The sequence below is a fragment of the Amphiura filiformis genome, unplaced genomic scaffold (assembly GCF_039555335.1).
Source record: "Amphiura filiformis unplaced genomic scaffold, Afil_fr2py scaffold_67, whole genome shotgun sequence".
NCBI lineage: Eukaryota > Metazoa > Echinodermata > Ophiuroidea > Amphilepidida > Amphiuridae > Amphiura > Amphiura filiformis.
Window position 1 is genome coordinate 370,208 of NW_027305531.1, and position 9,402 is coordinate 379,609.

Here is a 9,402-nt window from a genome sequence, read left to right on the forward strand (position 1 = left end):
CTTAAATTGTCTTAACATATAATGCGAGCGCAGCGAGCAGGAAATTTTGCATATTTGAACGTGTTCGTAACGTTTTCCTACGCCTTTTTAGGGCGTAATATAGAAACGGTGCCCAAAATATCTGTGCAAAAAATTGCTTGCCCCCCCCTTTCGACCTGCCAAAATCGCTTGACCCCCCTTTCGACCTGCCAAAAATGCTTGCCCCCCCTTTGGCCTGCCAAAAATCTTTGCCCCCCTATAATTCACCCCGGGGTACACATAATTATTGCACCACCCCTAATCAATGAAAGCACAGCGCTAGTTATCTTGTTCGCGAACGCTGTGTACAAATCAATAGGGCATGCAATGTGGCAAACTGCAACTTTTAAATTTGCATCTTCCTTGGGTTTTTGGATCCTCGTGTCTTTATTTCTTGAACAATGTCAACGAATGAGGTCTTAAATTCGAGCTAAAAGATGCAGCTATTGGCTGTTGGTTCCAATTATGACAAATCTGCCTTTGTTTAGGATATACAGGGGTCGAACGTAACTGGTACCTTAATTTTTTGGCTTACTGTATATAGGTCCTCTCTACTTACTGACCAATCAGGAAAGAGTTTGGTTAATGTTTTCTGGTGGAATCAGGAATTTCTTGAAACAACCTGTTTTAGGTCTAAATTGGGCCAATGCAAGTACTGTACATACCATTTACTCAGGTCTGGGACTTCCTGCATTGAGCTGTGTTTGCATAGACAATACACAGGTGAGTGCACATACACAGTAAATGGGAAACCGTTCTAGCAGCAAATGTATTCAAAGTGAACATCCCTACTATTAGGTATTGACAAGCCCAAAGTTCATACTAATACTGCAGTGCTGGAAACACGATAATTTCTGTAAAACGAAATGTCATGAAACCGTTTCGCTTGATTTATTAGGTCTAAGGTGACACAGAAACAGGTCTCTAGTTTGATTCCACAACCATTCAAACCGATCTCAGCGCTACCTTACGAAGGCCAGATTTTTTTTATAATGAGGATGGCTATGTCATAAATGGACCGGTATAGCATAATTTAGTACATACTTTTAAAGTATGATGTTTTGCATAGACTCTTCAATCGAGTTTGGTGATATATAATGAAATATACGTGTTCGTAACTTTAAAAATATTTGTCACCTTGTGAATCAAATGTGAATTAAGAAATATATTGCATTATATCCTAACAATTTTGATTAACCTTTTGCGTGGTTCGCAAATAATTTGAAGAATTTTTGCATTGTTTTAGAAAATATTCCACCCAGTTATGTATCCCCACGTGGTCATTTTAATTCCAGGGCTTATACCACTAAATCAGACTTCTGCCTAAGTTTATCAGTCATGTAGTGCCATCTTTACATACAAAATGTGACAAATTGATACAATATTAGCAATTTTAGTGTTCAAAACCATGTTTGAATAGAATTTGTAAATGTGAATGCCACACAGGTTTAAATAAAACAGGAATTTTTGGGCAATATTTACGGCTATCTGCGCATGAATATACAAGGCCAAAATGTAGTTAGCAGTCGGAATTTTATATATCGCTAGTTTTCTCAACAAGTAGACGAGCAATGTTCATAATATTGAGCCATTCATGCTTTGTTATGAAAAATATTCTTCTCTAAGATGATACAGAATTTATAATTCGAAACTGTAAAGAAAAAAATCTTCTTTTGCATAAAAAAAAGTTATGGAACTTGCGTGGCAAAATCAATGACGACGATTTTAGTGGTGTGCGGTGCTTTCCAATATCATGAATATAGACAGCTTGTCATTCGCGCAATAATGTCCGCCGCTTTATATCGCTCAGCTACATCTACATCTACATCTACATCTGTACTCAGCATAGTCCTTCTGTCAGGATGTCGTGCCAAGGTGACAAAATGCTTGTGTGCGGTGCCGGAAGTTGCAGTGCATATGTACAAGGTGCGAGGTGCAGGTGCGAGCTAGGCGAAGTAGTGTATATTTATTCGATGTGAGAATCTGTGCATCACTGTCAGATAGTTGGTGTGGTTGAATCATTCCTCGTAGCCAGGTAAGTATTTGCAAATTAGTTATAAGATACGACGTGTCAGTGTTTACTACACACGCTACACCCCATTACATACATCCACCATGCATCGCATGTACACAGTACATAGACATGGACATGTCAATTGTCATAGATAGATACATGTACATGTATGTCATGTATCAGGTATGTGAGTTTCGGCTTTTAATATACTGCAGCTCCATACGTTTGATGTATGTATCAGCTAGAAATTTCAACAGCTTTTAGCTTTCAAAGTTAAAACACTGCTTGAAGTTGAACAGCTGTACACGTGACGATCCAACCGCGATTCAAATTAGGTCCTATCACATAAATTTCAAACTACAACACGAACGAACAACCCTTGTCTTGGATACAATAATTAAAGCCATATTATATTAACGTCTCTGTAAAAATAGATTAGTAGATCCTGCACACCATGTACGTAGGCCTACTGTGCATACGTGTTACTAGACAAATATTTCCATCGTAAAATGCCGGTTCCATCGTTTTATTCAAAATCTCGGATTTTGACAAAACTACAGCACCTAAAGTCTTGATTTTTGCAGAGTATCTTTATTGACTAAAGTACATTACAATCGTAAAATTACGTACATTACAATCGCAGAATTAAAAAAAAAAATTGAGGGCGTTCTCCTCAGCAAATGTTATGATAATATGGCTTTAAGTCTTAATCAGTGTTTTCGAAATAAGCACTTATCCTCTTGTCCTCTTGTCCAAAAATCACTGGGGACAACCATATTGAGATAGGTACTTATCCTCTGGACAACCACTTTATTTTACCTATTAAATATGACACATTTTGGGGACAACCAAAATGTTTTGAGGACAAGCAGAATTTATGCTTTAGTTGTCCTCGGGACAACCTCCATATTTTCCTTATTTCGGACACTAATTATAGTACTAAACTAATCATGAGTGCGATGGCATGGCCATGGTTGGATTCACTGCGGTACGCACTCATGGGCGAACACACTGCCGGTGTACATGAAGCTTCACATCACATTGGATGCTAGTTCCATCTAGATCACTTGCCCAATTCTCAGTCATTCTTTCGGACGGGTCGGCCTGACGTTACTTGTGATAGATCGCTTCTTCCATTGCTCGTGAAGTTTAGTCAAGAATTTGCTCACTGATAGCTTCACATTCTAGGCTAGAGACCATTGCATTCAAAATTTAGTAGGATTCGCTGAAGCATGACACCGTATAAATTAAAGCAATGGAAGTTCAGAATTAAACACATACAGCCGATAACCACAGGCGATTGCATCAAAATGTTCCTAAAATTACAATAAATAACCTTCGGTGCAAAAAATTGCACCGCTGTCTGACCAACAAAACATGGCACAGCACTCTAGTACCAGTAACTATCGTGTGCAAATTTGAAGCTGGAGTTCTCGAATATAAATGGTTGCTTTTGCCAAGATTTGGCTGTTCCATCTCGGCCCCTGTCTTACAAAAGGGGACACTTGAATTGCTGTTGCAATCAGTGGGTGAAATCACAAAACATGCCATTGCATTGTCCGAAAGTGCATGGGTGCAATAGATCTAAACAGCCCGACCGAGAGAATGTCTGTCAAAGGGGACACCCTTGTGAAATCCCTATTGGTTTGTGCAGGACCTCTTAGTTCAAGACAATTTCCCCCATAGTGCAACGGTATGTGTCCCCTTCGTGTCTGAGGGGGTGAGCCAAATGGAATTCAGCCAAATCTCAGCAAAAGCGATCTATCACAAGTGATGTCATGCCAACCGACAACCGTACATTTCATGATTTAAGTTATGAACTTATGATATTAAATCAACGCTGATCGACCAAAAAAAAAAAAATGGCAAAGGACTCTAGCATGGAATTCGTATAGTCTACATGTGCAAATTTGACGCTAGTAGAGTTAATCTCAAAGTAACTCGGTTCAGGTCACAAAGGATGCAAAAATGCATACCGTACGCTACTTGATCTCATTATTGACCCAGAACTGGCAGCGTGCAAAAGCACATACATATACTGTAGTATGTACTGTTAAATTTTGTTTACGGTTTACATACCGTTACTTTTCCAAAAGTATGTGGTTTTGCATACATGCATGTATGCAAAAGTAGGGACCTACATACTTTTGCAAAATAATTTTCCCTATGTAGTCAGTCTCCTGTAGCCATAAATGCAATTTGTACATACATGTACATGTACCGGGTATACATGCAAAAATACATACTTTCATAGCAGTGACAAAACAGAAAATAAAATGAAATGAAATTAATTTTACGCAAAATGGAAATATAATTACCAGACTCAAGAGTCAAGAATATTTTCGTCAACAGCAATTTTGGGGTGGCCTGGGCTCACATATAGATGTGAGATAAATTTATGTGTCAAATGCGCATATTTATAGCAATAATTGGCGGTTTAAATGTAAATGACTGATTTCCAATATTCTAATTCTGTAAGCATATGGCCGAATATGATTATTTTGGTTGATTTTGTGCAATTTATGGACTATAAATTTGATGTTAACTAAGTCCTGTCACATTTTATGTGAAAATTAATCGAGAAAAAAACAATTTTTGTAAATAACAATATAAACCTGTAAATAAACAAACTGAAATAGAAGCGGCATACCTGATCCACTGAAAAGGCATGCTGTGCGGCTGACTACATTGTTAGCACAATAGCTTGGCGTGTACCTTCTATACAATGTTACGTAAATAATTCAATAGATGTTCCATCTGTCTCACTTCCCTGGTTCCTGGGACACATATCGCGCACCATCATACATTGAAACATTCTTAATTTACAAACTACATATTATATCAAAATTATACATTTTCTTGAAGAAAGAAGTTTACTCTTTCCAAAAAAGGGGCAAGTCTTAAGCAGTCCAAGCATTATATCCTGTATTTTCCACTTATTTTGACTGAAAATTTTGTAATATGTCATTCCGTGTACATCATAACAGTTCATCAACTAGTGGCAACCTTTTCAAAGTATATATTTAGGTGGGCCATTGCACTGATAAGGTTGGTTTTTTTATATGTGCTGTGGTTTAGATGTTACATGTTTTTGAGGTGGTGCTTCTTGTTGACATCATTTTCATGCATACAAGGATTTGCACAGACTAGCCCCTACTGACATGCCATATTTGGACAGACTGGACATTTTCCTTTCAGAAAATATACACATTTACTATGATAGGGTCTATATTTAGTAAATTAGGAGTGTTTCAATGCAATATGATGCGCGATCATTGAAATTTACTGCACAAAGGAACACCACTTCATTACACACGACCATTTCCATTTTCATATAAAAATGCAATACAAAGTTATGAGAGGGAGATCAGTACTGCATGCAAAACCACATGGTTTTGCAAAAAAATTACATACTTTTTTGACTGTATGTGGTTTTTCATATATGCAAATGCAAATACATTTGTAAATAAGGACATAAATATTCATAATGATATGCAAATAACATGGCACAAAACTATACTGCACGTCAGGCGACCATTACAATACCAAGTTTGATATAAAATTGGACGGATTGAGCGTGATACCTGAATTTATCGGGCGTGCGAGACGAAGTCGAGCGTGATATTTGAAAACTCTAGCGAGATCGATAAATTCAGGTATCATGCGAAAGTATCCGTCCAATTTTATCATTATTATGTCTTCAGAATCTTTTTTGGTCAAAAACATGATTTTTAGTTAAAAAAAACATGATTATTAGTAGAAAACGTGATTTTTGGTTTTAAAAAAAATGTGAGTTTGCTTAAAAATTTGATTTCTGCTCAAAAATGTGATTTTGGTCAAAAAAGTTATTTTTGGTCAAAAATGTGATATTTGGTCAAAAATGTGATTTTTGGTCAAATATGTGATTTTTGGTCAAAAATGTGATTTTTGGTCAAAAATGGTCATGGCATGTCACAATTTACAAAAAAAAACTATAAAAATCACACCAAAAGAGACATAACATGGTGACTTTTGCACATGAAGTATATGAACTATGCACTCTATGAAGAGGCTACAGATATGAAAAAACCTTGTAGCTCCAGGAGACCGATACACAAATTTATCTGACAGCTAGGTTATGTACAAAGGTATAGGATGCAAGATTCTGAAGACATAATAATGAAGGTGATCGGTGATTGCGTTTAATCTGCAGAGTGGAATAATGAAAATGTAGGTAAAATTTGCAAATAAGCTCATTTATATTCATAAATATGCGATAGCGCGCGGACAGAGGGACGGACGGACACGCCATAATTAGTATTGTTATGAGAAGTTCTTCTTCAACCTATATTTTTTCTTTTCCAGATTTTGCATGTTGAAAGTAGTCGGAGCTGAATATGTGAAACGAGATTTAATACAACAAGAGTGCTGTAACAGTTGCAAAAATACTTTCCTGTTCTCTCTGCTGAACCCTACAAGAGCTGCAATCAGATAATGTTGTACATTTTACAGGTGCTTGAGTCAGGTAAGGTGTATCATGTAGCTCTATGAGCAGGGCTGCAAGTGGCCATATATTTCCTATATTTTTAAGATTTCTCTATTTCCTTAGAAAGTTTTTAACAGCCCTATAATCCCTATATTTTCATATAATTAGAATATTTTTAGCTGAAGGTCTAAAACGTAAATACCTCCCTGGACCCCCCCCTGTCAGGCTTATTTGTATACATTTCTATAATTACAGGTTGCATTTTTGCCCTGCAATTTCAGTTAATTCTCTAACTTCTTGGGGCTTTAGCCATGAACCTACTGTACACTAGCTCTTTTCACAGTTCATATTGAGTTTTTGCATATAAAATAGAGATAATCAGTGTGATGTTGTATGCCGCTATCTTGTGGGTGCATGCTGCGATGGTCGTTCGATCTATATGTGAACAGCTAAACGCACCATCGATGCGTGGCAAGCTGCGACCTGCACGTAGTGTCTAACGCATGAACACACAGATTTGTATCCACAAGATGGCGAAATTGGCTGACAGCCCCTATTAATCCCAAGATCGTTAAAACTATTTCTTGCAACAATACAAATAATTTGAGACTAGTTTCATCAAAATCAGAGCAAGTTCCATTTTAGCCCCATCGGGGAAAAATTGGACCTATGACGTCCCAATTTTGCCCATAACTCCATAACCGTACATCATAGATTGGTCAAAGTATACCTTATCTGAAGTAGTATTACCAGAGAGTCACGATGGTGTGAGTTTTGAACAGGTCTGCGTAATTTTGAACTTTACCCTTTACCCTGTTCTTCCCCGGAAGTAAATAACTGCCCAATATACTAGTACCCTTTACTAAATGTTTGTTTAGTTATTTTTAACTTTTTAGGGCGAACTGACCCTACCATATGGGCCATCCTGCCCCGCTCCCTAAATTTGTTTGTCTGCTTTACTCTGTTAGTATTGTAAGGCTTGCAGTCCTGAGATTGGGTTTGTATGTAGCCAAGACACATGGCTCTCATATGGGTCAGTCAGGTCCCTTCTAACCTTAAAATTGACATATAGATACTAGGCGGAAAAAGGGCAAAGACTCCTCGGTCTCCCCTATTGCACTGTTTGAAGTTGCTTTGTCTATATATAAATCTTATTCCACTTAGCAATTCTGGAAACAATATTATCCAGATACACAACACAAATATTCTTACGCATGTCATTTTAAGTGTCCATGTGCCATTTTCAAATGAATGTAATACAAAAGCAACCTGGTCCCAAATGCTTTTGAACTATGTTTATTCAAACAAAAGAAAGGAATTCCACTATTGCTGGAGTGTGGCTAACAGTACGAGTAGATCAGGACATTAAATTAAGTTCCATTAATTATAGAATTTACTGTTCCAAAATGCTAATAACACATTCATGAGTATCCACAGTCAATTGTACAAATGTATGTATTTCTTATTATCTTCTCTTTCTCTGACTCTTTTTATCCATAGAATCATTTGATGCCCTCATTGATGCTACAAGGGAACAAGTGACAACAGCGACACAGTCATTCATGTTTAGCAGCAGGGGAAACTTTCTCAATTGTCAACATCCACAGATGTGTATAAAAATGAATGATACAAGCTGCATAAATATGATGAACATATATATACACTTTATCTATTTAAAAATGCAAGGCTTTTAAGACCAGCACATTTACATGGATTTGTTTCGAAGGAAATGTCAGTGACTGGTCATTTCATATTACCAGTGTTAGCAGAACTCATTGTAAAGCTGACAGCATGGCTAAAAATTCAAGTCAAATCCCTACCTTATTAGAATGAGAAGCATGTTATTAAAACATATGGAAACTATATTTAGCAAATAATGTAAACTATAATTATATTGTGAATGATTAGCCAAGTCAAGTCCAGTCAAGTCCAGTAATACTTTATTGTACTATTCAGCAAATTACTTCAGCTGTGTCCTTCTGCTCTTTCTGATTATCACGTAAAAAGAACTACAATCTTAGAAAAAATTGTTTGAACACTTTTAAGGCCTTATTGGAAATGGTCCCCCTTCTACCCCCTTACAATATTAGCATGCCCAATATGCGCATCTTCACCATATCTTCTCCCAACATTGTTTGGTGGGGAAAGGGGAGGGAGTATGCTTAAGATAAACATTGAGACAACACTACTATAATCCTTAGTTTCCAGTGGATATAGTGTGCACACTATACTAAGAAGAACCCTCAACACTATACTAAGAAGCGCCCTCAATCGACGCCTTCAAGCAGCAGCTTCAAGCACTACCAACCCATACCAGAGCAGCACGTTAGATACCAATCCATTTCAGCACAGCACATGCACAGCACTTAGACTGATATCCAGCCTTATCCTTTTGCCATTCCCCCCCTTTTTTTTATTTCTTTTGCGCGCGAGTACCCCATACATTAAGTTGACGAAATGTGGCATATAAATAAAGCCGCCCTGTCGACGTACTTAAGAAGAAGAAGAAGAAGAACATGGGAATTACAGTGGGTGTTCGAACACATTTTTTTCCGGGATTGTAGGTCACACATTGTTACCCAGTTTGACTAGCGAATGAGGTGCCAATGTGATTCTAGAGTTCAGTCTTTTGATCAAGTATTCTACATGTGTATGCCAATTGAGTTTGTCATCAATCATAGTGCCAAGATATTTATATGAGGACACATGCTCCACTTTACTTAGCCCTACTATAGGGCCTTTTAAACACACTATATCCGAGAACTGCTAAAACCCACTATAACCGCTCCACCCGATTTCTGGGGAATAGCAGTCACAGGGTTTAGCAGTTCTCTGGATATAGCCAGGTTTTATGATATAGCATGGTTTTGGATCACCACAGTCAAAAGGCCATATACTAGTAGGG

The 9,402-nt window shown here is 37.4% G+C and overlaps 1 long non-coding RNA gene across 1 annotated transcript; it reads left to right on the forward strand.

Moving 5' to 3' along the window:
* The first annotated feature begins 1,961 nt into the window (after positions 1-1,961).
* On the forward strand, positions 1,962-8,732 carry LOC140144623 (uncharacterized). Its single transcript, XR_011857916.1, has 3 exons — positions 1,962-2,053; positions 6,377-6,536; positions 7,998-8,732. It is a non-coding gene; the product is annotated as an uncharacterized lncRNA (long non-coding RNA).
* The last annotated feature ends 670 nt before the right edge of the window (positions 8,733-9,402 follow it).